The following is a 27,032-nucleotide window of genomic DNA, read 5'->3' on the forward strand; positions in this document are numbered from 1 at the left end:
ACAAAGTCCCTCTTGGGCCAGATCACTTCTCACCCTGGCAGGAGCTGCTTAAGGGTGTTTGTTCTGCCGCCCGGGGTCAGCTTCCTGGATGAATCAGGCACAGGTCCAGTTCCAGGTTGATACCTACTAATGCCGACACGCTCTGTGTGTCATCTGGTTAAAGTCCGGACTGGAAGCCTGGGCCTGGGACTTTGGGATTAGCAGGCTGGAGGGCAACCCAAGGTTGAGAGGAGCTACGTAACTGCCTACCAGCCCTGCCTCTCAGAGCCCTTGCATATTAAGGAGCCTCTCCACTAGGCAGAACCGTGGGATAGACACAGCTTGAATAGCCCACTGATTATTCAGGAACCAAGACAGTCTAAATAAGGCCTCCTGGATATCAGGGATTGGAGTAAAGCTGGTCTTGGGCAAAAACGAGAGCACGCAGAGTTTAGGTCTCTTCTCCTTGTCGAGCTCAGTGCCTCTGGAGCATGATGCCCTGGATCTTGTCCCATCTGAGCTTTCCCTTCATTGCTGTCCCACCCAGGGATATTTCCCCTGATGTAAAGGATGTTTAGGGACGCCTGGGTGACTCAGATGGTTAAGCATCTGCTTTTAGCTCAGGTCATGATCTCCAGGTCCTGGGATTGAGCCCCATGTTGGGCTCCCTGCTCAGCGGAGAGTCTGCTGCTCCCTCTCCCTCTGCCTCTCCTGCCCTGCTCATGCTCTCTCTGTCTGTCTGTCTGTCTCTGTCTCAAATGAATAAATAAAATCTCTAAAAATAAATTAATGAATAAATAAAGGATGTTTAAAAACCTTTCCCAGACCCAAAGGAACAGACCTCTAAGAGTGAGATTCCATGCTCACTCTAGATAGGAGAATGGAGGGTACTTTGAGAATATAGCCTAGCCTGTGTGCCTCTCGTCAAATTCTGTGGCATCCAGTCTAAATTACTGGGCTGAGGGCTCCAGGACTAAGTGTTGCATGATCCTCTACTCTTCTCCTGAGGTGCCCCTTCCTAAAGGAACCTCCTGAGTAGTAAGGTATCCAGGTACTACCACAGCCTCCACTCCCAGGCTCTCTGGAAGTTTCTTCCCCACTTCATCCCTGAGGCTTCATTTTCTGCCCTCGGATGATATTCGGTCTATAGAGTTTGTCCTCTTCTTGCCCTTTTTCAGCAGGCTGACAGCCGCTCTGAACTGCCCATAAGTAAGGTTTGGGAGAGTTCCAGGAAGAGCTGTAAGATCACAGACTGCCTCAACATGCAGTCCTTTCCCTCAGCCTGACCTTTCCCTCCTCTTCCTCACCCTCAGTCTCATCTGGACTCAGTTCTGGAGGCCTCTGTGGGGTTCCCATACATCCTCTTAACCCTTAACTCAGTTCCCTCCGATGGCAGCCCCCAATGGACCCCAAACCCAAAAGGCTTTAGCCCTCTCTCTCCCCCATGCTCTCCACCAGCCTCCCGCCGCCATATACACCCTCTCTACCAGCCACTCCAAAGAAACACTCAATGTAAGTGAAAACCGTTCGTGCCGTGCAAACAGCTTCCTCTGGCTTCTAACAAGATTGCTATTCCTGAGCTCCTCTGAGGGAGAATTTCTGGGAGCTTGTGCTAACATTCATTCTCCCCTGGGCGGCTGCGTCTCGGGGCAGGGCCGCGGAAAGCCTGAGCTGAGACAAAACAGCCCCCATCATGGCGGATTCTCCAGATGTGTCTGAAGATACTTTGCGAGTCACATGGTTATGAGTTGCGGTGGGAAAAGTGATGTGTGTGTGTATGTGTGTGTGTGAGGTCAGAAGGCAGCGTGGCAACCTGAATAGAGAACTGAGCCAAAGTTCAGCAGGTGTGGGTTTTGGACTCTGCTCTGCCTTTAACAAGCTGTTAGGATGTTTGCCTAAGTCACTTCCCTCTCTGGGCCCATTCCTTAAACGCAATGTGAGGGGTTTGGACTGGAGAAGGGGCCCTTAGCCTTTCTTTCTTTGTCTCTCTCTCTCTCTCTCTTTCTCTCTCTCTTATTTTACTTAGACTTCCTCCCCTAAGTTTGTTTAAACCTTATCCAAGTGTCTTTATTTAAAAATCCATAGCCAGAGTAAGAAACTTACAAGGTGGCTCTTTCCTATCAAGAAAGAGGTTATACTTGAAAACAAGGTTGTACTTGAAAACCTTATCCTAAGGTGGAAAAAGCTGGGCACAGAAGACTGCATATTGTCTGATTCCATTTGTGTGAAATGTTCAGAACAGACGGACTGAAGAAACAGCAGATAGGTGAGTGGCTACCTGGGGCCGTCAGGATCAGGGGAATGGGGAGTGCCTACTAATGGATTCGAGGTTTCTTGGGGGGGGGTGATGCCAATCTTCTAAATTTGGTCAGCTGATGGTTGCACAATTCTGTGAATTTACTAAAAACCACTGAATTGTACAGTTTAAATTGGCAAATTGTATGATATGTGAATCATATCTTGATAGATCTGTTACTTTAAAAACTAAGGTTATAATTCCGAATCTTATTTATATAGTCTCCTTTAGCTTATTTTTTTAGAAGGCTTTTGTGCGTGTGTGGAAATGTTCAAACATTTTAAAAGGGAGAAAGAATAATAACAATGAACCCTTATGCACCTGTCACCCAGCTTCAATAATTATCAACATAATCTTGCTCCATCTATCCCCCCACCCACTTCTCACCATTAGACCTCCTGTACTCGATGATTTTCCAACACATGTTAGACATCATACCGTTTAATCCATAGATATTTCAGTACTCATCTCTAAAAGGAGTGTGTTAACATAACCATAATACCATGGTCACAACTAAAAATAAGTAACTCACTCCTTAGTATCATCGAATAGCCAGTCAGTGTTAACATTTTCCCAGCTGCGTCACACATTAATCTAAAACAAGGCGCGCATGTTGAATTTGGTTGACACGGCTCGTAAATGTCTTTATTTCATAGGTTCTACCTCCCCCCTTTTTTTTCTTGTGATTTGTTTGTTGAAGAAAGCAAGTTGTTTGTTCTACAGTGTCTTCCAGATTTGGGATTTTGCTCATTCCATCTGCATGGTGCTGTTTACATGTAGTAAAGCTCCTTTACATATTAAATCTTATGCAAAATCCCAAAACACAAAAAAAGATGAAAAACCAAACTGCTCCGGTTGAATCAGAATGAGGGACTTGGAGCGGGGCTCAGTCAGCCTTCCCTCCCCTCTTGGGGTGCTTCCAAGGAACAAACTCTGGGCGACACCGTTTAAAACCCACTAGCCTGGGGGCCTGCTTCTTCCTCTCCCATTCCCCCTGCTTGTGTTCCCTCTCTCGCTGGCTGTCTCTATCTCTGTCAAATAAATAAAATCTTTAAAAAAAAAAAAACCCACTAGCCTGGGTAGCGTGTGTGTGTGTGTGTGTGTGTGTGTGTGTGTGTGTGTGTACCACATGGTCAAAGCTCAGAACTGCCCTATCTTTTTTTGGCTCCGATTACTCTGATAGATTCCTTATCTGGGACAGTGACATAACACACAAAGGTGTTCAGGGTGATGGCAAATTCAAATTCACCTAGACTCTTACGAGAGGGCACACAAGCCCCAGCTTTCTCTGCCCTAGGGATTCTTACAAAGAGCTCCCAGGCAACCTGCCACCAGCATCCCCTACGAGTGTGGCAGAATGAGGCCCTTTCTCCCCTCCCCTTAATAGGACTCAGGTGCCCTGTTCCTTTAGTCTAAAGCCACCACGTCTCATGATCGCAAGGATCTCTGGCTCCGAGCGCTGGGGAACCCTTGACCTTTGGGCATTTTAGCTGGAGCAGCCGCTGGAGCGCTAACCAAGTTTTAAAGACTCAGTGCTAGCCTTCAGAGGGTTTACAGCTATGAGGAGAAATAAAGCAAGAGCCCTTTGGGTAGTTAACACCCAGTGCAGTGGGAGTGATGAGGAGGGAGGGTTCAGATCTGGTTACATAATCTGGAAGGCGATGGAAGAGAGTCTTGATTCTTTTTTTAAGTTATTTATTTATTTATTTATTTATTTATTTATTTATTTGAGAGAGAGCGCGAGAGAGGGAGGAGCAGAGGGAGAGGGACAAGCAGACTCCCTGCTGAGAGCTGAGCCTGATGTGGGGATCCATCCCACGACCCTGAGATCATGACCTGAGCTGAAACCAAGAGTCTTAACTGAGTCCGACGTTTAACTGACTGAGCAACCCGGGTGGCCCCAGGGTCTCAAATCTGTTATAAGACTGGTGAGGGGAGAGTAAAGATGCAGGAAAATGCTACGCGTGCCCAAGCACTGAAGAATCAATCCAATCGACTGGGAGGACGATTCAGGGCAGGGGGTGGGGCATTTTGCCCAAGAACATGATAGGGAAGGAAATCTGACACGAAAGCATCATAAAATGGGGGCTGGCTCAGTCGGAGGAGCGTGTGTCCCTTGATGTAGGGGTCATGAGTTCGAGCCCTGTGTTGGGTGTAGAGATTATTTAAATAAATAAAACTTTTAAAAATTAAATAAATAAAATAACATAGAGTGCACTTAAAACCAAAATCTAGGCATCTGTACTTTAAAAATTACATAAAGTGTGCACCTGTATGTTGCTCCTGTCAACGCCCTCCAGCCAAAGACCAGCAACAGTGTTAGGGGAACAAAATTGGGCACAGGGATTCATTTCAACAAGGAGACCACACACCGCCGTGGAACTCTGGGCATCCGGGAAAAGGGCAATAGGAAGGACCTGGGATTTCGACTTATATTTGTTGATTTAGGGAGAGGTCAGGGAAGCGAGGGTTTGCTCTGTTATCGGAAAGCTGGGGAATTCTGTGATTGGGAAACGTAATACATCTTATGAGAAGAGGGGATGGGCCAAAAGTGGGATGGGTAGAAGAAAGAGCAGCCACTGCCACGGGCTAGGATGGGGGTATTTGATCATAACTGTGGCTTGGACAATGTTTGGCTTTTGTCTGAGTTTGGGTGTGACTACAGGGAAGTGTTGTTCTTGACCTCGCATGGTCAGAGAGTGGTGTTGATGTTGGTATCCTGTGAAATTGTTTCTGTTCCCCGGGAGAAAACCAAAGCCAAGCTGTGAGTGCCAGGCCCATTCCTGGGGCTTTTCGCCTTCTCATGCTCTCCACTCCCCTTCCTGGGGGCTGGCTGTTGTTACAGGAGTTTGCTGAGACACTCGGAAAAAGGAGAATTTCCCAAGAAAACTTTCTGGAGGAAGCAGCACTGAGCTATGAGGTAAAACAAGAACCAGATGCTGAAAGGGGCGGGTGGGATTCCTGGTGGCTCAATCGGTGAAGCGTCTGCCTTCGACTCAGGTCATGATCCCGGGGGTCCTGGGATCAAGCCTCGCATCAGGCTCCCTGCTCAGCGGGGACCCTGCAGGGAGCCTGTATCTCCCTCTGCCACTCTCGTTCTCTAATAAATAAATAAAACTTTATTTATCATCTTTAAAAAAACAAAGGTGCTGAGATGGAGCCAGGGAATAGGGAATGTTCTGGGGGAATGGGGTGGCTTGGAAGCAAGAGATGGAGGTCTGGAAAGAGGACCTGGGAACGCATGCCTGCGTGTGTGAGTGAGGATGGGCACAGGAGGAGAAAAGACACACGCACAAAGCTCCGTGAGCTGGACTGGGATTTAGGAGGGAAGTATGGGATGGTGGAGTGTGGGGCAGCAGGGGAAACAGGGGAAGAAGTCTGTGTTCTGTCTGGTTCAGACTCGGCTGGAGGAACAGAAGAGCAGGCGGCGGCCGGAGGAAGCGCCGTGCAGCCGTGCCCAGGGCAGGCACTTGGAGCGGGAGAGCGATGAGACCACAGCGGTGCACCTGCCTGCCTTCTCTCACCATCACCAGGGCTCGGGGAGGACCGAGGTGACCACTTGCCGGGTGAGTAGTAGGGAGGCCTCATGCCGTGGGTGGCGGGGGCATCCACAGGGAGGAAAACACCTCAGAAACATGGGAGTGAGCTGGACAAGGGTGTGGACCCTAAGCCAGACCTACTCCCAAGTCCATCCTCCCACGTAGCAATTCCCTTGCCCTCCTCTGCCTTCTCTTGTCCTCCTTCTCACCGCCTCCCTGGGGAGCCCCTCCTGGGTTCCTTGATCTGGTCCTTCTTGATCAGGCAAAGATGGACATAAGTATAACTATCCCCCAACGCTCCCCACAAATCTTGCCTGCAAAAGCGAGGCAAATATGTTTTGGCAGGAGAATGACTGCAAGGAGACTCCGTTTCTCTCTCTCTAAACGGCTAGATTGAAAACAAAACCAAAAAACTACATGGATCATGTCCATCCTGGCATAAGCCTTCCTATGGGGGCAGGTCCACTTTGAATAAAATCCAAATTCTTATCCTGGCTTCTAGAGCCATACATGACCTTCCCTGGACCTGCCCTTGCCCCCAGCTGGCCTCCTCCCCTGCAGTCTTCCTCTCTCCCACTATGCTCCAGCCATGCTGAACTTGGTTTGATTCCTCCAATAATGGCTTTCCAACTTTCTGTCGCCAAGTCACAGTTAGAAATAACATGTTAATCACAACCCAAAACATAGACACACTCATGCTTATATACATACCTATTATGTATATATACATATGGGTAGCCCACGGACACACAGACACACAGACACACTACATTTATATTGAAATCAAAAGTTTCCCAACGCATTCACTTTGGGAATTAAGCTCAGGCCTTTCACTGCTATCCCTGTGCCAGGAATGCCCTTCCTCTTGACTGTCCCCACTGGCCCCTTTTCATCCCCTATAGCTCAGGTTTAGTGTCTCTTACCCAGAGAGGTCACTTAGGCTAAAGAAGCCACCCGATCATTCTCTTTCATGTTCTCTGGCATTTGTCACTATATTTTCTGGTTTATATTCTTTGTCGACTGACTTTTTTTATAGCTTGTCTCTCTCCTCCACTCTGACGAGGTGGGCCCTGTGGGAGAAGGGCCTTTTCCTCGCGGTTCCCCGCTGTTTCCCTGGGGCCTAGAACAGTGCCTGGAGCATAGCTGGCGCTCAATAACCACTCGGAGACCTGAAGGAATGACTCAGATCAATGCCCTTTCTCCCTTTGGGCCCCAGGCTTGTCATCTACAGAACTGGAACTCGGCCTTGCTCTCTGAGAGCCCTTCTGGTTGTACGTACAGTCAGTCTTCCAGGACACAGCCGAGAATGCACTCCAGACAGCCAGAGTCCAGCAGCAGGCAGGCCACATGCAAAACCCGAGTCCCGCACTTCCAGAGGCAGCACAGGTCAAGAGTGCAGGCTCAAGCCACGTGGGCTGCCTGCATCTGGTCCTGACCCTCAGTCACTATCCTGTGACCTCGGGTAGGGGACTCAACCTCTTCCTGAGCTTTCTTTAGTATTACAGGCCATTACTGGCCTTACCTTGTGTTCTTTCTGGCCCTTTCTACGGGGTGCAAATCTTAAGCAAACTGGGAGTCTCCCCTCGGGCCGGCCTGCCACCTGCCCGGTGCGGTGCCACCCGCCTCCAGGGCACAGTTCACAGGCTGAGAGAGCCTTGCGTCCGCGCTGGGCGGGTTGGGGCCCCGCGTCAGGTGCCCAGCACAGGCTATCTCGTGACCTTCGACAAGCCTCGACCTCTGGGAGCCTCCGCTTCCTCAGCCAGAACTTTGGATTTCCTGAGCCAGAGGTTTCAGCCACAGCCAGGGCGTTCTTCTGCTGGCCAGCCTGTCTCTCCAGCCCTTCCACTACCTCTTCCCTGGGGGAGAGTCAAGCGAGTTGCCGGAAAGGCCCGAAGGAAGGCTGTTCTTAGGAAGCCTGTCCTTCCCTCTTGGGTTTTGTGCAGATTGAGTAAGTCCCTTTCTCTGTCTCCCCAGGCTAGCTCTCAGCCCTTCCCACATCTCTCCTTCGCGCCTCCCTGTGTCACCCAGGTCTTCTGACACTGGTGTCCAGCTCCGTGACTCAGGCTGCCGTGGGCACTGAAGCGAGGGCTATACTGTCCGGGGTGGGGGTACCCTCAGGTCCGGGGAGTAACCGCTCCGACACTCAGGCCTCTGCTGCTGTGGGGCACTGCGCTCGGGGCTCTCCCGGCTTATTGCGCTGAGCTCTCTCCGCAGCTGTCCTAGGTAAACACTGTTTTCGTGACGATGAAGCCTCAACATAATTGGGGGTGGGGGTGCGGGTCCCCAGCTCCTCTGACTCCCCAGCTCCTCCTTTGAATCAGCGGGACAAGCCAAGAGCTGCCTGGATAGAGTTGCCTCTTCCGAAGGGAGAAAAGACGGTGACAGTGGGGGAAGTTTCCGGGAGGGAAACAGGATAAAAATATAACAAGGATAAAAGACCCAGAGGCACGTACGGTTCAGAACTGTGTTACGATCTGCATTGATCAGTGCTGCAGGGGTGGGAGGGGCAGAGTGATGAAAGATGGGTGGGGTAAGTCTGGGAATTTTCAACAGAAGGTAAGGACGTAGCAGCGGGAGGGCAGAGTTCTAGACCGGTCAGGGAAAACAAGTGCCCCCACCCTCATGCCTGCGAGGAACCGAACTATCAGGAAGGTGCTAGTGTGTGAACTGTGTTTATTTTTCCCTAAGTCTAAAAATACATTGAAAAGGAAGCACACACACACACAAACTAACCAGAAATGGGGAAAAGTGCTCACAGCCACAGCTGAGAAACCAGAGGCAGGAATTTCAGGAACTGGGATCTCAGTGACCGGAGCATGGAAATTCCAGCCCATGACGAGGCTCTTGAAAGCTGCCAGCTTCCGATTAGAGTCCTGAGAGCACTTTCCAGCAGCCTGGGGTGGGGCAGAGAGGGAATGGGGGGATGGGGGGGAGGGGGGGAAGGGGGGAGGATGGGGAAGGGGTTAATGCCTCCCGAGTTAAAAAACGTGCCACCTTGAGGGGGTATCAGTGTGGAGTGGATAAGCCGCGGGGTCTTCCGTTTCACCCTCTCTCATAGTAACAAAAACTCTAACAACAACCCCTTACTGAGCTCTCAGCAGATACCAACGATCTTGTGAAGTACCATCATCCCCCTTTACAGAGGAGGACTGCGAGGCACAGAGAGGTTGAGGAATTTGCCTAAGGTCTCACAGCTGGCAAATGGCCGAGCTAGGGACCATTTTGAGCTCACAGTCCCTTTTGTGATTCTGATGAAAGCCGTGTACCCAGTACCCAAGAAAAAGCTTGTAATGAACTTACGTACAATCTTTTACTTACGTTCCATTTCAGGGAGTTCAAAGAGCCCCTGAACCCATTCATGCCACAGTAGAAGCAATGGGATAGTAGGGTCAATGTTGAAGAATCGCCCACCCCATCCCCAACCAGTAAACAAAGCAAAAGTGTATATGGGTGAGGATGCCCACGACCCCTCAAAACCCCTGCTATCCTGGGACCTGGGGTTTGCCCTCGCTGGTTCGCGAGGTCTCCCCAGCCTGCTCTGGTGTGGCGTGGGGACAGGGGTGGCAGGTGGGAGGAGGCGGGCTGGGAAAGCTATAACGGGCTCTGCGGAGAAGGCAGAATTGTGCTGTACAGGAGGACAATGCTTCTCCTCACCCCCTCAGGGTATCCTTTTCGGGTAGAGATTTGGAACTGCCTGGACTAGAAGAGATGAAGGCCTCCTCCCTTAATTAAATGCCCAGGGGTTGCTATGGAAACCAGAGCTTCCAAATCCTGGCCAGACAATGGGGAGAGGAGCTGCCTCCAGCCTAGACAAGTGAAGCTTTAGGGGCCTCGCTGGGGACAAGAATGGGGGCCAGAGGGTGAGAAAAAGGGGGTGCCAGCAAGGAGCTCAGTCTCTCCTCTCCCTGGAACTGTGGGAAGGGGCCTCTCAGGAGCAAGGGGTCTGCCTGAGACAGAGAGGGGCAATGCTCCTGGAAAGGGAAGGGAGTGGGGGTGGGGTAGCAGGAGCCAGGCACTGCCCAGAACTGAACACCTCCTTTGTTCCCAGAGGAGAAAGCCAGCCAAGTTGGTAAACAAAGGGAAGAGGCCAGAGGGCAGACAGCTAAGTGATAAGGCCTGGGGCTGCGAAAGCTGAGTAATGGAGCCTGACAGAGGGAGGGGGATCTTGAGTCCCACTGAGACTGGTAGAAGGTTCGCGCATGTTGTCATACTGACACACACAGTCAGCAGAGCCACACGGGGCCCACAAAGACACACACTCTACAGAAGCAGTGTGTGCCGAAGCACGGGGGCCTTTGGTAACACGGAGACCCCCTACGCCTTTGTCCCCCTAACCCCCCTCTGGAGTCCCCTTTTCAAAGCCATTCTTTGGAATGTCTCTTTAGGACAGCAGAGGACGGTCTTCACTGTAATCAGCTTGAACTCCCTCCCGCAGATGGGAAAGGGGCATGCTGGCTTTCGGGACATTGGCCTGTCACCTCAGTGGAAAGACCGCCATTTTGAAAACATGACAACATCTGCCCCTCATCAGCATTCACGTGCCAGGCCCTGTGCTGAAGGCCACAAACCATCTCTCCTTCATGCCCCCTCCAACTCTGTCAGGTAGAAACTACTGTCTTCCTTAGAGAGAGGAACCTGAGGGCAAGTTAGATAAAGCCAGCAGGTCTCACAACCATTAAGTGCAGAGCTCAGATTTAAACCTGGGTTTGTCTGACTAAAGCCTGTGTGCCTTACCACTTTCACCATCTTTGCTCCAAAAACCTCTTGGAAACTTCTCTGAGTAAGCCCACTCTGTTCTCATCCCTTCACTCTCCCACTCGGTGTTACCTAAATATTCTATGGAAGCAGTTCCCAATCCGTAAGCTGGTTATCTAAAGGGTTTATATATAACTCGGCTGTTTGGGAGCCAAACACATTTGTTCCCAGAGAAAAAGTATTAAATGGGTCCAGAAAGACCGTTTGACCCAGAACGGAGCTGACAATGGTCCATCTAGTCCAGGACTAGCCCGGGGCCCCAACCATCCCTAATAACATTGTTTCCTGGAGAAATACATCCCCAGTTACATTGGTGAGAAACAGCTCTCTTTTCTCACTTTCTCCTCTCTGTTCTGCCTTATCCTGCTGCACTTGTATTCCAGGTGGGGGTGGCTGGGGAGGATGATAATTCATAAATCAGCCTACATTCTGTGTGCTGACCAAAGGGGGTGTTTCTTGAGAAAGGGGAACAGGGTAGAGAAGGGCTAAGAAACCGAGCCTACCAAAATTGAAAGACCTGTTTAGCCGACACAGAGAAAGATCAAGGGCAGAAGGGGTGAGCATGACGGCTCTCTGTAACTCTGTAAAAGATTATCTTAATTGCATATAGTTCCAAAGGGCCGAACTAGGACCAAGAAGTAACAGGGGGTCCAATTTTCCTTTGATAAGGAAGACTATCGAACTATTAAATCTCTTCAAAAGTAGAATGGGCCTCTTGGTGAAATAGTGAGTTCTCTGTCACTGGGAGTATTCAAGGAGAAGGTAGAAGCATCCGACAAGTAGACCTCTGAGATCCCTCTAAATTCATGAACTCATTAAGCAAAACGTCATGGAATATCTCTATGTGCCCAGCGCTGTGCCGGGAGCAAGGTGTCCTGTGGAGAATAAGATGGGGTCCTTGCCTTCAACGAACTTAGAGTCTAATGGGAGAGTCAGGCGTTAAACAAATAAACGGTCAGATCTATAATTTCAAAAGATGACATAGGCGATAAAGGAGAATAATCGGATACTACTACGAGAGAATAAGAGAAGAAATCTAATCCAGAGACTGACTCACAGAGGGCCTCTCTGAAGAACCCAGAGTGAGGCTGAGATCAAGGATGGGTGGGGGTCAGCCTGGGAAAAGGGGGGTGAGGGAAGGGGTTTGTGTATGTTTGTCAGGGAAGTGTCAGGGCAGAGGCAACAGCAAGTAAGAAGGCCCTGGGGCAGGAAAGAGCAGTGTGGTGAGAAAATTGTGAGTGAGGGGAGAATGAGAAGAGATGAAGTTCTCATTCTCCCACAAAGCAGGTGCTCCTCTCCGTGTCCTAGGAGCTGCAAGGGTGGAATTCTCGCCTGTCTTATGCGGGAGGCCCAGGTTCAAGTCTTTTTTTTTTTTTTTTTAAGATTTTATTTATTTATTTGACAGAGATAGAGACAGCCAGCGAGAGAGGGAACACAAGCAGGGGGAGTGGGAGAGGAAGAAGCAGGCTCATAGCGGAGGAGCCTGATGTGGGGCTCGATCCCATAACGCCAGGATCACGCCCTGAGCCGAAGGCAGACGCTTAACCGCTGTGCCACCCAGGCGCCCCCCAGGTTCAAGTCTTAACCCTTGTAACGGCCTTTCCTGTCAAGAGGAAGCGTAGTTGAGTGGTGAAGAGCACAGACCCCGGAGCCAGCCTGGCTGCGTTCAGATGGCGGCTCTCTATCCCTTATTTGACCTTGCCAAGTTACTAACTGCTCTGTGCATCAGTTTCTCCATGTGTGAAATGAGGATAATGATCCGGCCTACCTCCTAGGAATGTTATGAGTTAACATTTATGAGATGTTTAGGACAGTGCCTGGCATGTCGTAAGCACAATAGGAGTGTTTGTTACGTGAAATAAATCACTGCCAATAAATCATTGCAACATCTGCTTCTCTGTCTCATCCCATGCTCTCCCAGCACCCCCACCACCACCCGCCCCCAACCCCGGACCTCCAACCAGGGGCCAAGCCTTCTGCTCTCTCTCCTCCTCTGCTTTTCTAGCCATGGCTGTCTCTGGCCTCAAGTCGGGTACTTTAAAAAGTAGGCAGAGGGGCACCTGGGTGCTCAGTTGGTTAAGCGTCTGCCTTCGGCTCAGGTCATAATCCCGGAGTCCTGGGATCGAGCCCCATGTCAGGCTCTCTGCTCGGCAGGGAGCCTGCTTCTCCCTCTCCCTCTGCCCGCAGCTCCCCCTGCTTATGTGCGCGCGTGCTCGTGCTCTCTGTCAAATAATAAATAAAATATCGAAAAAATAAAAAATAAATTAATAAATAAAAAGAAGGCAGAGCTGAGTTCACTCCAGCCCAGCCCTGGTCACCTAAAGAATAGAAGGTATTCGTAATGGTAGGCTGCAGTCAAATCTAGGCACTCGTGACTCCTCCATGCCTTTTCCCCAGGCAGCTGTTTTCAGAAGCTGAGGGTGTTCTGGGTACGCTGAACATATCACTGAGCCCCATTTCCTGGGCCCTGGGCCTGATCCCCAAGACTGAACTTAAAGCTCCTCCCACCTGCTCCCCTACTACCCTGTGTTCATTCCTAGTGTGGCATTGACTCTCCCACATTGTCACTGCCTGCTTTCTTATGTGTGGCCTTGAGGGCAGCAACTGTCCCCTATTCTCTGTTGTACCCCTCTGTTGTTCTCTGTTGTTCTCTGTTGTACAACTGTTGTACCCCTAAACTGGGGTGTCCCCCTCCAGCCTCATTTCTCTCCGGTCCCCCTGCTGGCATCTCTGAGCCAGGCACACAGGCCTGCTGTCAGCGTCTCAGCACTGCTGCGGGCCTTCCCATGTGCTCTTTTCCCTGCCCAAAGTCTTCTTCCCCGGCTCTTTGCCTGGCCAGCTCCTACTCCTTCTTCAGGTCTCAGCGCACCTGACACTCTTCCAGGAAGGCTTCCGTAAGGCTCCTGGTCTGCGCCAGGGGGTCTTCCAGCACCTGGAGTTCCCTGCTCTCTGTTAAGCAGCTCTTCACCTGTCTGCCACTAGCCTGCCACACCCAGGCAGGGCAGAGATCACATTTATTTCATTTGCTATTGGATCCTCAGTGCCCAGCACAGAGCCCAGAATAGATGGGAGTTTGTGCTCTAGGGCCCACGGATGAGCTTCCAAGGGTTCACAAGTCTCCCCAAACCATACGAAATGTTTACGGATTTGTAGCGCATTCTTTCTAGGAGTCTGTATTTCTTATCATCATCTCGAAAAGACCTGTCACACCCCTCCCTCCTCCCCCCCGCAAAAGGTTAAGAACCTATAAGGCAGGCACCGGCAGCCACCTGTTCTTGATTGAATCACCCATCCACGAACACGGGCGTTGATACTCGACCAACAGTTATTGAAGGGATGACTGTGCCTCCACCTCAAGGTTAGGGTGTTTTTAGGATTTTCAACGGATCGAGTCCAACCTCAGAAGAAACCTTTGCCAGTCCAGCCCCTAACTCTGTGGCCTTAAATACGCCTCCCCCAGTGGGGAAGACCAACGCTCCAGCGGCTCCCAGCCCCTGCCAGAACCGAGTGCCAGAACCGAGCGCCGGAACCGAGCCGCCGTCCCGAGTTCCACCCACTGCGCCTTTGCAGCCTGTCAGCTGAAAATAACCCTGGTGCGAGCAGGGGTGGCGGAGCCGAGGAAGGAGTCCGGCAGCGGCTTTGCGTGAGGGCGACTCTGCCCCCTGCCGGCTGCCTTCCTCCCCTTCAGCGCGGGCTCAAAGAATGAGGTCAGAGCAGGAAGGAGGGGAGCCAGGCAAGGGGGGGAGGCAGGAGGTGGCCCCCGCTGGGCAGTCTTTCCCGGCAAGAGGAGCCTTTATGTTCAATCAAGTCAGGGGCAGTAGCTTCTGCTTGGGACCCCCCACCGCTTCCCTTCCCAAGTGTCCTGTCTTCTCCCAAATTAGGAGTTTAGGGAGGGCGGAGGACGCGGTGGGGGTGGAGGTTCTTCTAGAACTCAAGGGCGGTCCAGTCACTCGAGGCACTTGGCTTTCTGCTGGATCCGTCTTTTTCCCTGGAGCTGGCTACTGCCGACACCTTGGGATCCTGAGCCAATTCTCTGCATCGCCTGCCTACACTTGGCGTGTGCTGTACCAGCCTCCCTGCGTCACCATGGAAACGGGAGCTTCTGCGTCCATCCCAGAGCTGATCTGTGAAGCTAGGAGAAGACTCTGGGTTGGGGTGGAGGGTGGGGGGCACATAGGAAGGCCGAAGAGAGAACGTTCACAGAAATCGTGGAGACAAGGAGAGATATCGGGGTGGGGGGGTTATTCGAATAACTTGTTCCCTGCGAAGAGAGGCACCTTCCTTGACAGGCCGTAAATGCAGTCCCCTCCTGGGCCACAGGTCGGTCCACACCGACAAGCCCCTCCCCACCGGGCGGTCCCTCGTAGAGTGGTGAACTTAAGCGACTTCCTTAACCCCCTAAGCATCACATTCCTCATCGGCAAATGTAAAATAAAAATAATAGCAGCACTTACTGCACAGGGTCATTGCAAGAATCCAAGGAGGTGATGCATATACAACACTGAAAACGGTTCTTAGCACGTAGTGAGCACTCAGAAATACGGTTATTATTGTCCATGTCTATCTATCACTGTGTCTCTCTGGCTCAACCGGCAGCCCTTCCGTAATAATGCCTTAACACTTCACACTTGGCAAAGTGCTTTTACACACACTCTCTCATGTGTCCCACCTCAATCCTGAAAAAGAGAGAAGAGATTATTCTCTCCACTTGGCAGACAAAGATGCAGATTCGGAGTTGAAGCTTGTCTAACAGCTCAGCTCTAACCTGACGCTATAACTCAGGGTTCTAGAAAGCCTGAGTTCATGGCCCTATTCACTCACCTCCTTTCTGTGTCTCTGTGCCCAGCACGGTGCCACAGACAGTACCTCACTGTTGTCATTGTTGACACTGAGCCTGGAGCGAGAGTCTCGGGGAAGAGCTAATCCTGATATGTAGGCGTGGGGTTTGACCCTGAAGGAAGCAGAAAACTCTGAATTGAATCCATAATTTAAAACATTCCCACAAAAGGGGAGTGACTGCTAATGGTTTGGGGTTCTTTTGGGGGTGGCGAAAATGTTCCAAAATTGATTGTGGTGATGACTGCCCAACTCGGTGAATGTACTGAAAACCATTGAACTGCACATTTTCAGTGAGTGAATTGTATGATATGTGACTTACATCTCAATAAAGCTCTTATTGTAAAAATTCCCACAAATCAAATACCAGGCCCCGAAGTGGTACCAGTGAACACCAAATATTTAAGGGGAAAAACCAATTGAACACAAATTCTTCCAAATAATAGAGAGAAAGGCTACTCTCTCCAACTCATTTTATAAGGCAAGCATAATCTTGATACCAAAACTGATAGAAACATTGTGAGAAAGGGAAATTAGACTCATGACCACAGATGCAAAGTCCTATAAGTAAGTCTTCTGTTTATAGTATAAACATTTATACTAGCCATTTATTTTCAAGATTTTATTTATTTATTATCAGATAGAGAGCACAAGCAGGGAGAGAGGCAGGCACAGGGAGAAGCAGGCTCCTCACCGAGCAGGGAGCCCAACATGGGACTCGAGCCCAGGACTCTGGGATCATGACCTGAGCTAAAGACAGATGTTTAACCGACTGAGCCACCCAGGCATCCCTATACAAGCCATTTATAAAAAGAATAATATATAATGATTATGTTCACCTCAGTCAAAAAATGAAGTTATCTTAACATCTGAAAATCAGTGTAATTCACTGTACAAACAAACATTGAGAAAAATGAAATAATTATGTCCACATATATGGACACTTGATTTATGACAAAGGAGACAATGCAGAGCAATAAATGCAGAAAACTGTTTAGGACAATTCAATATCCATTCATGATTTAAAATGGTCAAATCTAATAAACTAAGGAATAAATGAAAAGTTTCTTCCTTTGGCACAGAATAATTTCAAAATCCCCATGACCAAACATCACACACTTTGCAGGGAAATGTTGAAAGTTTTCCCTTGGAGAGCAACAACAAAAATGCCCCCTATCATTTTTCTATTCAATTTTGCTTGACATTGACCTGGAGGTCTTAACCAATGCAGGAAGGCCGGAAAAGGGAATAAAAGATTTAAGGAAAAGAAGAAATAACCTTGTCATTATTCACAGATGATATAATTATGATATAGAAAATCTAGAGAAACCTACAAATAAATTATAAGAATTAAGAGGGTCAGTTTAGCAATATTGCTGAATACAAGATCAATTTCCAAAAAATCAATGTTTCATATAAATCAATATGTCAGCAACAAACAGAAAAAGTAAGTTATAAAAGATACCATTTACATTTGAATTAGAAATATCAAATATCTAAATAATTCTAACAAAATACGTTCAAGACTTTTAATAGGAAACCTATATAACAATATTAAGAGAAATTAAGGAAGACCTAAAGAAATGGACATATCATGTCCATGAATTGGAAGACTCAATATTATAAAGATGGCATTTCTCCCCCAACTTATCTAGAGATTTTCTGCAATCCCTCATAAAATACCTACAGGATTTTTTAATGGAAACCGACAAGCTGATTTATAATTTTATTTTATTTTTTATTTTTTTTAAAGATTTTATTTATTTATTTAACACAGATAGAGACAGCCAGCGAGAGAGGGAACACAAGCAGGGGGAGTGGGAGAAGCAGGCTCATGGCGGAGGAGCCTGATGCGGGGCTCGATCCCATAACGCCGGGATCACGCCCTGAGCGGAAGGCAGACGCTTAACCGCTGTGCCACCCAAGCGCCCCTGATTTATAATTTTAGATAGAGATTCAAAAGGCCAAGAATAACCAAGATACTCTTCAAGAAAAAGATGTGAGTTCCTGGTGTAGCATATATGAAGACTTACAACAAAGCTATAAGGATTAAGACAATGTGGTCTTGGTACGGGAATAAAGAAACAGGCCAACAGAATAGAATAAATAAATGAAACACAAACTCACCTGCATATGAACATTTGGTGTATGACAAAGGGGACAGTGCAGAGCAGTGAGGAAATATCCCTGAGGCATATAGAAAATTACAATATACAAAAATCAACTTCAGGCGAATTACAGACATAAATATAAAAGGCAGAAAAATAAAGCCTCTAGAAAATGAGGCAGGAAACTATCTTGACAACCTTAGGATAAGGAAAGAAATCTTTTTTTTTTTTTAAGATTTTCTTTATTTATTTGAGAGAGAGAGCACAAGTGGGGGGAAGGACACAGGGAGAGGGGCAGGCAGACTCCCCGCAGCCGGGAGCTCCACTATGGACAGACGCAGGGCTCCATCCGATCCGAGCAAAAGACATTTTGCTTAACCGCTTAACCGACTGAGCCACCCAAGCACCCTGGGAAAGACATCTGGAACAGTATACGAAAGGAAATGATAAGCCTATAGAAAAAGACTGATACATTTGCCCACATTAAATTTTTAAAATCTTCTGTCGGCTAAAAACAAGCAAAGCGTAATTAAAATGTGAAAAGGAACAATGTTAATAATATGGTATGTGAATTAAATTTTGTAAAAAGGAAAAGAAAGGGCACAGAGAAATGTATAGAAGCGTTGAATCACTGTATTGTACACCTGACCTAATATGACACTGTATGTTAACTATATTTGGATAAAAAAGGAAACGAAAGTGAAAACTTAAGCCACAAAGTAGAACACATTTGGAACACGTACACTGATAAAGGACCTACCGCCAGCACATAAAATGAAGTTTCACAAATCAATAAGACAAAGGCATAAAATCTGATATAAAAATGGGCGAGAAATTTGAATGGACGCACCGCAAAATAGGACGCCCAGATGGCAAATACGCATTGAAAATGGCGCTTGACTTCATTAATCATTAGGAAAATACACCCCCCCAGAAACACTCAGATTAAAAAGATTGAAAATAACAAGTGGGGGGAGGATGTGAAGCACCAGGAACTCTCATACACTGCTGGTGGGTGTAGACACTGACACAACCACTTTGGAAAATAGCTCAGGCTATGCTGATGGAGTTTCATATGCGCGCACAGTCTGTGAACCAGGACCGTACACACCCATAGAAATACATGCACATGAGCCCCCAGGGAGCGCGTCCAAGAATATTCACTGCCCATGATTCGTGATAGCTCTAAACGGGAAACTATCCAAAGGTGCACTGACAGAAGAATAGTAGGAGGGGCTCCTGGGTGGCTCAGATGCTTGAGCGACTGCCTTCAGCTCAGGTCATGACCCCGGGATTCTGGGATAGAGCCCCACATCGGGCTCCCTGCTCAGCGGGGAGTCTGCTTCTCCCTCTCCTCTGCCCCTCGCCCTTTCCCCTTCTCCTTTCCCCTTCCCCATGCTCATGCTCTCTCTAGCTCTCAAATAAGTGAATAAAATCTTAAAATAAAAAAAAGAAGAGAAGGGGCGCCTGGGTGGCACAGCGGTTAAGCGTCTGCCTTCGGCTCAGGGCGTGATCCCGGCGTTATGGGATCGAACCCCACATCAGGCTCCTCTGCTATGAGCCTGCTTCTTCCTTTCCCACTCCCGCTGCTTGTGTTCCCTCTCTCGCTGGCTGTCTCTATCTCTGTCAAATAAATAAATAAAATCTTTAAAAAAAAAAAAACAAAAAAAGGGAAGTAATATATAAATAATACAAGCATATTGATTTTATTTATTCACACTTCAATAAAAGGCAATACCAAACTACAGTCCGTTGACTACTGATCTTGGGACTTCTCAGCCCCCATAAGCACAGGAGTCAACTTCTTATAACAAATCTATCATCTATCTATCTATCTATCCATCTATCTATCTATCTATCTATCTACCTACCTACTTACCTTATCTATCTCTTATCAGTTCTGTTTCTCTGGAGAACCCTGACTACTACAGATTTTGGTTGGTACTGGGAGTGGTTCTAGGTAAACAGAGCTTTCAAGGTGAGTTTTCTGAATTGGTTCCGGGGTTTCTGGAATTGACTCTCTAATCTGATTAGATAAAAAGACACTCACGATTCTATTTCCAGGGATAAAGGGAGCGCTGATTGTCCATGGCATGATCTGGCTAGAGAGGTCTGCAAAATATCACCATTGGATGGTCTTAATCAACCACTTATAAGAACAAGGACCTGGGTGGCTGTGTATATGATACACTAACATTTTGGGCAAATTAACAAAAATAATGCGATCAGCTGCTTGTTTCGATTGTTACTGAACAAACAAGGAAAGAAAAGGAAGAGCTTAGAGATTCAGATTCTGAACTCAAGCGCCACATAAATGACCTCAAAGCTACTACGTGTGTCCTCAAAGAGCCCCCGTGTCCTATGGCTGCAGGGTGGACACTGCTGAAAGCCGAACACAGAATGTCATCCTGCTGAATCACAACACAGGCTGAACTCCCGGTCTCCCAGGGTGTCTACTTCTAAAGCAGGGCAGTGGCTGGCAAGGGATGGGATCTTGAAAGCTGAAATGGGGATACATGGGAAGACCCTGATGAAGGTGTGGACATTGAGCCCCTACATTCTAACAAGTCTTTACCAGGAGAAAAGGCCTCCCTACCCCCTGTGGCATTGGCCTTCTTACCCCCCATCTGAGGGAACTGACCTTGCATTGCCTGAGGACGGAGTATTGGCTTCCCCTGAGGCAGCTGCCATGCAAGACAAGGCCTAGTCTCCTCAGGACCCACACCCACCAGCCCTCTTTGCTTTAGAGTTATAACTAGACTCAGGTCCCAGTGGGCCCCTAAAGGGGAGGTGCAAAGTGTGACCTGGGAGAGGTGTACTCCACTCCAAGAACTACTTGAGTATTCTAACTGATACTGACAGAAATTTAGAGAACATGTGTGAAAATGGATATGAAGGGTCTGGGGTAATGACGGAAGAAACATAAAGTTGGATCTGGCTCAATTTATTGACATGAGCTCATTAAGCACAGATTCTGCAATTAATATTGCATCCTGGGGGTTAGAAGGGATTTTAACAGTTTGATGGGTTGGCTGAAACATGGACCAAAAGCTGATCCACATTGAGCAAGCTGGATACGCCAGCCCTGACTTGGTTTATGGTAGAGAAAGGGATGCAAACGGTTAGGGGAACTGGAATGTTAGAGTGGAGTTGTCGTTTAAGATCTCCTCACACACATCGGGAAGGTTCAGATGACATATGTCACCATGAGTGCAGGGCAGGGGCAGTGGGGAGTTGGGAGGGGAGCTTCAGCATCCTTATAGAGCTTGGTGATTGCTCTTCTCTATAGGCCAGACCTTAATGATGGGAACTGCAGGTGCTGAATTGGTAAAACGAAATGCAATGGGAGTAATTGGATCCCAGGGTGGCAGACGCCAAGTGGTCATACCCAACCACCAAAGGCGATGTGGGAGTAGTTGCCATAAGGGACAGCAGAGTCAAAGCAGAAATTAGAACACGCTGACTTGGGGCCCCTGGCTGGCTCAGTCAGAAGAGCATGCAACTCTTGATCTCAGGCTTGTGAGTTTGAGCACTGTGTTGGGTGTAGAGATTAACAAAAAAAACCTAATAAACTTCAAAAAAAAAAAAAAACCCACAACAGTGTGACTTACAAAGACTTATGCCATTGGCTAGTTGATTATGGTGACATAGAAGTGAGATAGATAAGAAGCCTACGAAGTTCTCACTTGGTCTATACAAACAGAAAAGTTCTAGATCAAGTGAACAAAATTCTAACCTTAATCATAAAAACAGAGTTTCCAGACTTGAGCCAGTTGATAGACCAGTACCCCCTGAATGAAGGGGAGGTTGGGTCCTCTTAAGGGAGGACCCCAGGACACTGCCAAAGATCTATATTGTTAATCTTTGTCCTGGCCTCCCCCCCGCCAACCAATGGCCTTTTATCAGATAACTGTGCACTGGGGGAAAGGAAATCATCAGACTTTGGGGGGACTATTGGACACTGGCTATGAACAGACACAAATTCCAGGAGACCCAAAATGTCACTGTGGCCCACCAGTGAGACTTGGGGTTTACAGAGGTCAGGTGATCATGGAGTTTCAGCTCAAGTCCATCTCACAGTTGGGAAATGGGTCCTTGAACCCATCTTATGGTCAATTTCCCAGCTTTGGACACATAACTGGAACAGATGCACTCAGCAGCTGCCAGAATCCCCACTTTGGTTCCCTGACCTGTGAAGTATAGGGAAAGACCAAGTGGAAGTGACTAGAACTGCCTTTTCCTAGGAAAATAGTAGAAAATACACCAAAAGCAATACCACACTCCTGGAGGGATTGAAGAAATTAGTGCCATCAACGATTTGAAAGGTGCATGGGTGGTGATACCTACCACATTCCTGTTCAACTCATCTATTTGGTCTGTGCAGAAGACAGATGGATCTTGGAGAATGACGGTGGATTATCATAAGCTTTACCAGGTGGTGACTCCATTTGGTGACTGTTGTGCCAGATGTGGTTTCATTGCTTGAACAAATTAACATGTCCTCTGGTACGTGGTGTGCAGCTGTTGATCTGGCAAATGCATTTTTCTCCATCCCTGTCAATGAGGACCACCAGGAGTAGCTGGCTTTCAGTTGGCAAGGCCAGCAATACACCTTCACACTCTTGCCTCCAGGATATACCAACTCTCCAGCCCTATATCATCATTTAGTTCACAAGAATCTTGATCACCTTTTGTTGGAAAAGCCAATCTCATGCCTGCCATTTTTCCACCCCTGCTCAGCCACGTTAAGAATGGATCTTGGGGCTGGAACACTTTCTTACCAAGAGATAAACAGCCCACCCAGCCTGTGCTAGACTTACCACCTCGTGTGGGAATATCTTTGCCTGTTTCATGCTCAATGTGTACCCCTTTGTTCTGCCTAAGTGTGAGCATCCACAGTCCTCAGGCGTGCCCCCGGCTATGTCAGGCTCCATGGGTGAGGGGGAGACATCCTTCTACTGTGGCATCAGAGGGGTGCCTGTCAACTGCCCTGCATTGGCTTCCAGGAGCCACCTGCTGGCCATGGGGGACCAATGCCCATGACTGAAGCTGATCTTGTTCTATCTCTTCTCTATGCAGAAGCAGCATTGTTTCATCCAGGGCTTGACTGCACTGACTGCATTGTGTTTTCCTTGGTGACTCTGACACCGCGATGTGCTGGGCAGAAGTGTTGGGATTTCTATTTCCGGTGACTGGCGCTGTGATGATCTTTGCTATCCTCCATGTAGTTGGAGCCTTCCCTTGACACTTAAGCATGAGTTCTGGTTAACATCTTTCCCTTCCGCAAGATATCACACTTGTCCATTACACTGACGACATCATACTAATTGGATGTAGTGAGAAAGAAGTAGAACTACTCTAGACTTATTAGTAAGACATTTGTATGTCAGGGACGCCTGGGTGGCTCAGTCGGTTAAGCATCTGCCTTCAGCTCAGGTGATGATCTCAGGGCCCTTGGATCGAGTTCTGCACTGGGCTCCTTGCTCAGTGGGGAGCCTGCTTCTCTCTCTGCCTGTCGCTCCCCCTGCTGTGCTCTCGCTCTGTCAAATAAATAAAATCTTAAAGAAAAAAAAAGAGACATTTGTATGTCAGAGGGTGGTAAATAAATCTGACCAAGTTCAGAGGCCTTCTAGCTCAGTGAACTTTCTCGGGGTCTAGTGGTGTGGGGCATGTTGAGATATCCCTACTGAGGTGAAGGATAACTTGGTGCATCTGGCCCCCTCTATAACCAAAAAAAGCCACAACCCCTTACCGGGCCTCTTCGGATTTTGGAAGCAACACGTTCCTCATTTGTGTCATTCTGGCCCATTTACCTAGAGACCTGCAAAGCTGCTAGATCTGAATGGGACCCGGAGCCTGAGAAGGCTCTGCGACGTGTCAGGCTGCCATACGAGCTGCTCTGTCACTTGTGTCACTTGATCTAGTAGATTTCGTGGTGCTTGAAGTAGCAGGTCAGACAGGGATGCTGTTTCAAGACTTTGTCAGCCCCCTGTAGGTGAACTGCAGCACAGGCCCATGGGATTTTGGAGCAAAGCCTTGCCATCCTCCACGGATAACAACTCTTCTTTTTCAAAGCAACTCTTGGCTTGCTTACTGGGCCCTAGTAGAGACTGAGTGCTTAACAACGGACCACCAAGTCACTTCGTGACCTGAGCTGTCCATCACGAACTGGGGGTTATCTGACCCACCAAGCCACGGAAGTTGGGCATGCATGGCAGCATTGTCTCAGCAAATGAAATTGGAATATATGAGATGGGGTCCATATGGGCCCTGATGGCATAAGTGAGTTATGTGAAGATGTGGCCCAAGGGCCCGTGGTTCCCCAGCCTGCACCTATGGCCTCCGGCACGCTTACCTAAGACCATTTCACAGAGAAAGAAAACACTCAGGCCTGGTTTATGGATTATTCTGCACAACGTGCAGGCACCACCCAGAAGTGAACAGTGGCAGTACTACAGCCCCTGTAGGGACATCCCTGGAGGACAGTGGTGAAGGGGAATCCTCCCAGTGGGCAGAACTGTGAGCAGCGCACCTGGTTGTCTGTCTTGCTTGGAAGGAGAAATGGCCAGATGTGCAATTATGTACTGACCGATGGGCTGTGGCCCATTCCTGGCATCCCCCAATGGGTTCACGAACAAAGTGGGCATGGTGGCAAGGACGGAGGTCTTGCATAAGCTCAGCAACATGGACTTTCACTCCCCAAGGCTATGGCCATCACTGAGTGCTCGGTCGGCCAGCAGCAGAGACCAACACTGGGCCTCTGACATCGTGTCACTCCCTTGGCTGAACAGGTTGATTACACTGGACCACTTCCACTGCAGGAGGGGGCAGTGTTTTGCTCTTACAGGACTAGATATTTACTCTGGATACAGATTTGCCCTCTTTGCCTATAATGCTTCTTACCCAGACTATCACTCACAGGCTTACAGACGGCTTTATCCATTGTCATGGTATTCCACACAGCATTGCTTCTGATCAAGGAAGTCGCCTCATAGCAAATGAAGCATGGCAATGGGCCTATGCTCATGGAATTCACTGGTCTTATATTCCCTCCCATCCTGAAGCAGCTGGTTTGAGAGAATGGTGGACTGGCCTTTTGAAGGCTCAGTTACAGTACCAGCTAGGCAGCAATACCTCGCAGAGCTGGGGCAAGTTGCTCCAGAAGGCTGTAAGTGCTCCGAATCAGCATCCAACATATGATGCTATTTTTCTGACAGCCAGGATGCACAGGTCTAGGAATCAAGGCGGGGGGGGATGGGAGCAGCCCCAATAACTATTATCCCTAGTGATCCACTCACAAAATTTTTTGCCTCTGCCCTATAAACTTATGCTCTGCTGGCCTGGAGGTCTTAGCTCCAAAGGAGGAATACTTTCACCAGGTGACACAATAATGATTCCATTGAACTGGAAGTTAAGACGGTCACCCAGCCACTTAGGGCTCCTCCTGCGTCTGAGTCAACAAGCAAAGAAGCGAGTCACTGTGCTGGCTGGGACTGATTCTGACTACCAAGGGGAAATTGGATGACTGTTCCACAATGGAGGTAAGGAAAAGTATGTCTGGGATACAGGAGATCCCTCAGGGTGTCTCTTAGTATTACTGTGCCCCATGTTTGGGTCAAGGGGCAGGACTACTAATGGCCCAGATCCTTCAGAAATGGGAGTTTGACCAGCGGAGGTGCTTGCTGAAGGCAAAGAGAATACAGAATGGATAGTGGAAGAAGGTAGTTATAAATTGTCAGCTACAACCACATGACCAGTTACAGAAATGTAATTTCTGTAATTACAGAACTATACTTGTCATACCAGCTCCTCCTTGTTTTGCCATGAATATGTGTATGTGTGTGTGTATAAAAATAAAATATATTTGTTTTCTTTCCTCTCAATTTCCTTATCATCATCTTTAGTATCCTATGACTTTATATCATGGTATTTAAATATTATATCTTGTTATTGTCTTTATTTGGAGACTAAGTATGGTTTAAGAAGATGTGAATTGAGAAGAAGTAGACCTCTGATGGTTAATTTTATGTGTTAACTTGACTGAGCCACAAGATGTCCAGACATTTGGTCAAATATTATTCTGGGTACGTCTGTGAAGGTATTTCTGGATGACATTAACATCCGAATCGTTGACTGAGTAAAGATTGCCCTCTGTGCTGTGGGTGGGCCTCAACCAATTAATTGAAGGCCTGAATAGAGAAAAAAAAAAAGGCTGAGCAAGAGTGATTTCTTCCTGTTTGTCTGTCGAGCCTGGTCTCTTCTGGCCTTTGGACTCAGACTGAAACATCAGATGTGTGTGTACACACACACACACACACATCCTCTGGTTTTGTTTCTCTGGAGAACCCTAATACAAGCATTATATCTCACATTTAAAACAACTTTATTGGGGGTAGGGGGATGGTGTAACTGGGTGCTGGACATTAAGGAGGGCACGTGATGTAATGAGCACTGGGTGTTATATAAGACTGATGAATCACTGACCTCCACCTCTGAAACCAATAATACATTATATGTTAATTAATTGAATTTAAATAAATAAAATGTTGATATTTCGTTCATCAGGATTTTTTGCATTAATTTAGATGTTTAATTTTTTTAAAGATTTTATTTATTTATTTGACAGAGAGAGGGAGAGAGCAAGCACAAGAAGGGGGAGCAGAGGGAGAGGGAGAAGCAGACTCCCCGCTGAGCAAAGAGCCCGATGCGGGACTCCATCCCAAGACCCTGGGATCATGACCTGAGTCGAAGGCAGCCGCTTAACCAACTGAGCCACCCAGGTGCCCTTAATTTAGATCTTTAAAAATATTATATCAATGTTGTATTTGTCTTGAAAAAAAAACAACTTTATTGAGGCACATTTGCATATCATATAATTCACTCCTTTCAAATATACAATACAAATGATTTTTTAAACCAAATTCATTGTTGTCCAACATAAATCAGTTTTATTTTATGTTTTACTTATTTCTATTTTTTTTTTTTTTTAGAGAGAGAGAGAGTCAGGGGAAGGGAAGGCAGAGGGAGAGGGAGAGACAGAATCTTAAGTAGACTCCATGTCCAGCATGGAGCCCAATGCAGGGCTTGATCTCATGACCCTGAGACCATGACCTGGGCCGAAATCAAGAGTTTGACACTTAACCAACTGAGCTACCCAGACACCACCATCATTCAATTTTAGGACATTTTTATCAACTCAATATGATCTCTCATGCACATTTAATATGAATCTCCCCTCTCCCTCCTCCAAGCAATCAGTAGTCTACATTCTGACTTTATAGCTTCGCCTTTTCTGAGTATTTCATATAAATTGAAATACAATATATGGTCTCTCATGTCTGGCTCCTTTCACTGAGCATGTTTTTGTAGTTCACCCACGTGGTAGTATGCATCTGTAATTTGTTCCTTTTCTTGTTTTTTGTTTGTTTTAAGATTATTTATTTATTTATTTATTTGACAGAGAGAGAGAGAGAGGGACAGTGAGAGAGGGAACACAAGCAGGGAGAGTGGGAGAGGGAG

General features: G+C 47.8%; 1 long non-coding RNA gene across 3 annotated transcripts; it reads left to right on the forward strand.

Moving 5' to 3' along the window:
• The first annotated feature begins 1,863 nt into the window (after positions 1-1,863).
• Positions 1,864-25,419, forward strand: LOC123794790 (uncharacterized). 3 transcript variants are annotated; one of them, XR_006780243.2, is made up of 4 exons: positions 1,864-2,245; positions 5,121-5,195; positions 5,674-5,841; positions 22,593-25,419. It is a non-coding gene; the product is annotated as an uncharacterized LOC123794790 (long non-coding RNA). The 3 variants fall into 3 exon arrangements; XR_006780242.2 differs by lacking the exon at positions 22,593-25,419 and adding an exon at positions 13,805-18,972; XR_006780241.2 differs by lacking the exon at positions 22,593-25,419 and having other exon boundaries at positions 5,674-8,722.
• The last annotated feature ends 1,613 nt before the right edge of the window (positions 25,420-27,032 follow it).

The sequence above is a fragment of the Ursus americanus genome, chromosome 25 (genome assembly GCF_024610735.1).
Source record: "Ursus americanus isolate L20-20 chromosome 25, mUrsAme1.1.p, whole genome shotgun sequence".
Lineage (NCBI taxonomy): Eukaryota > Metazoa > Chordata > Mammalia > Carnivora > Ursidae > Ursus > Ursus americanus.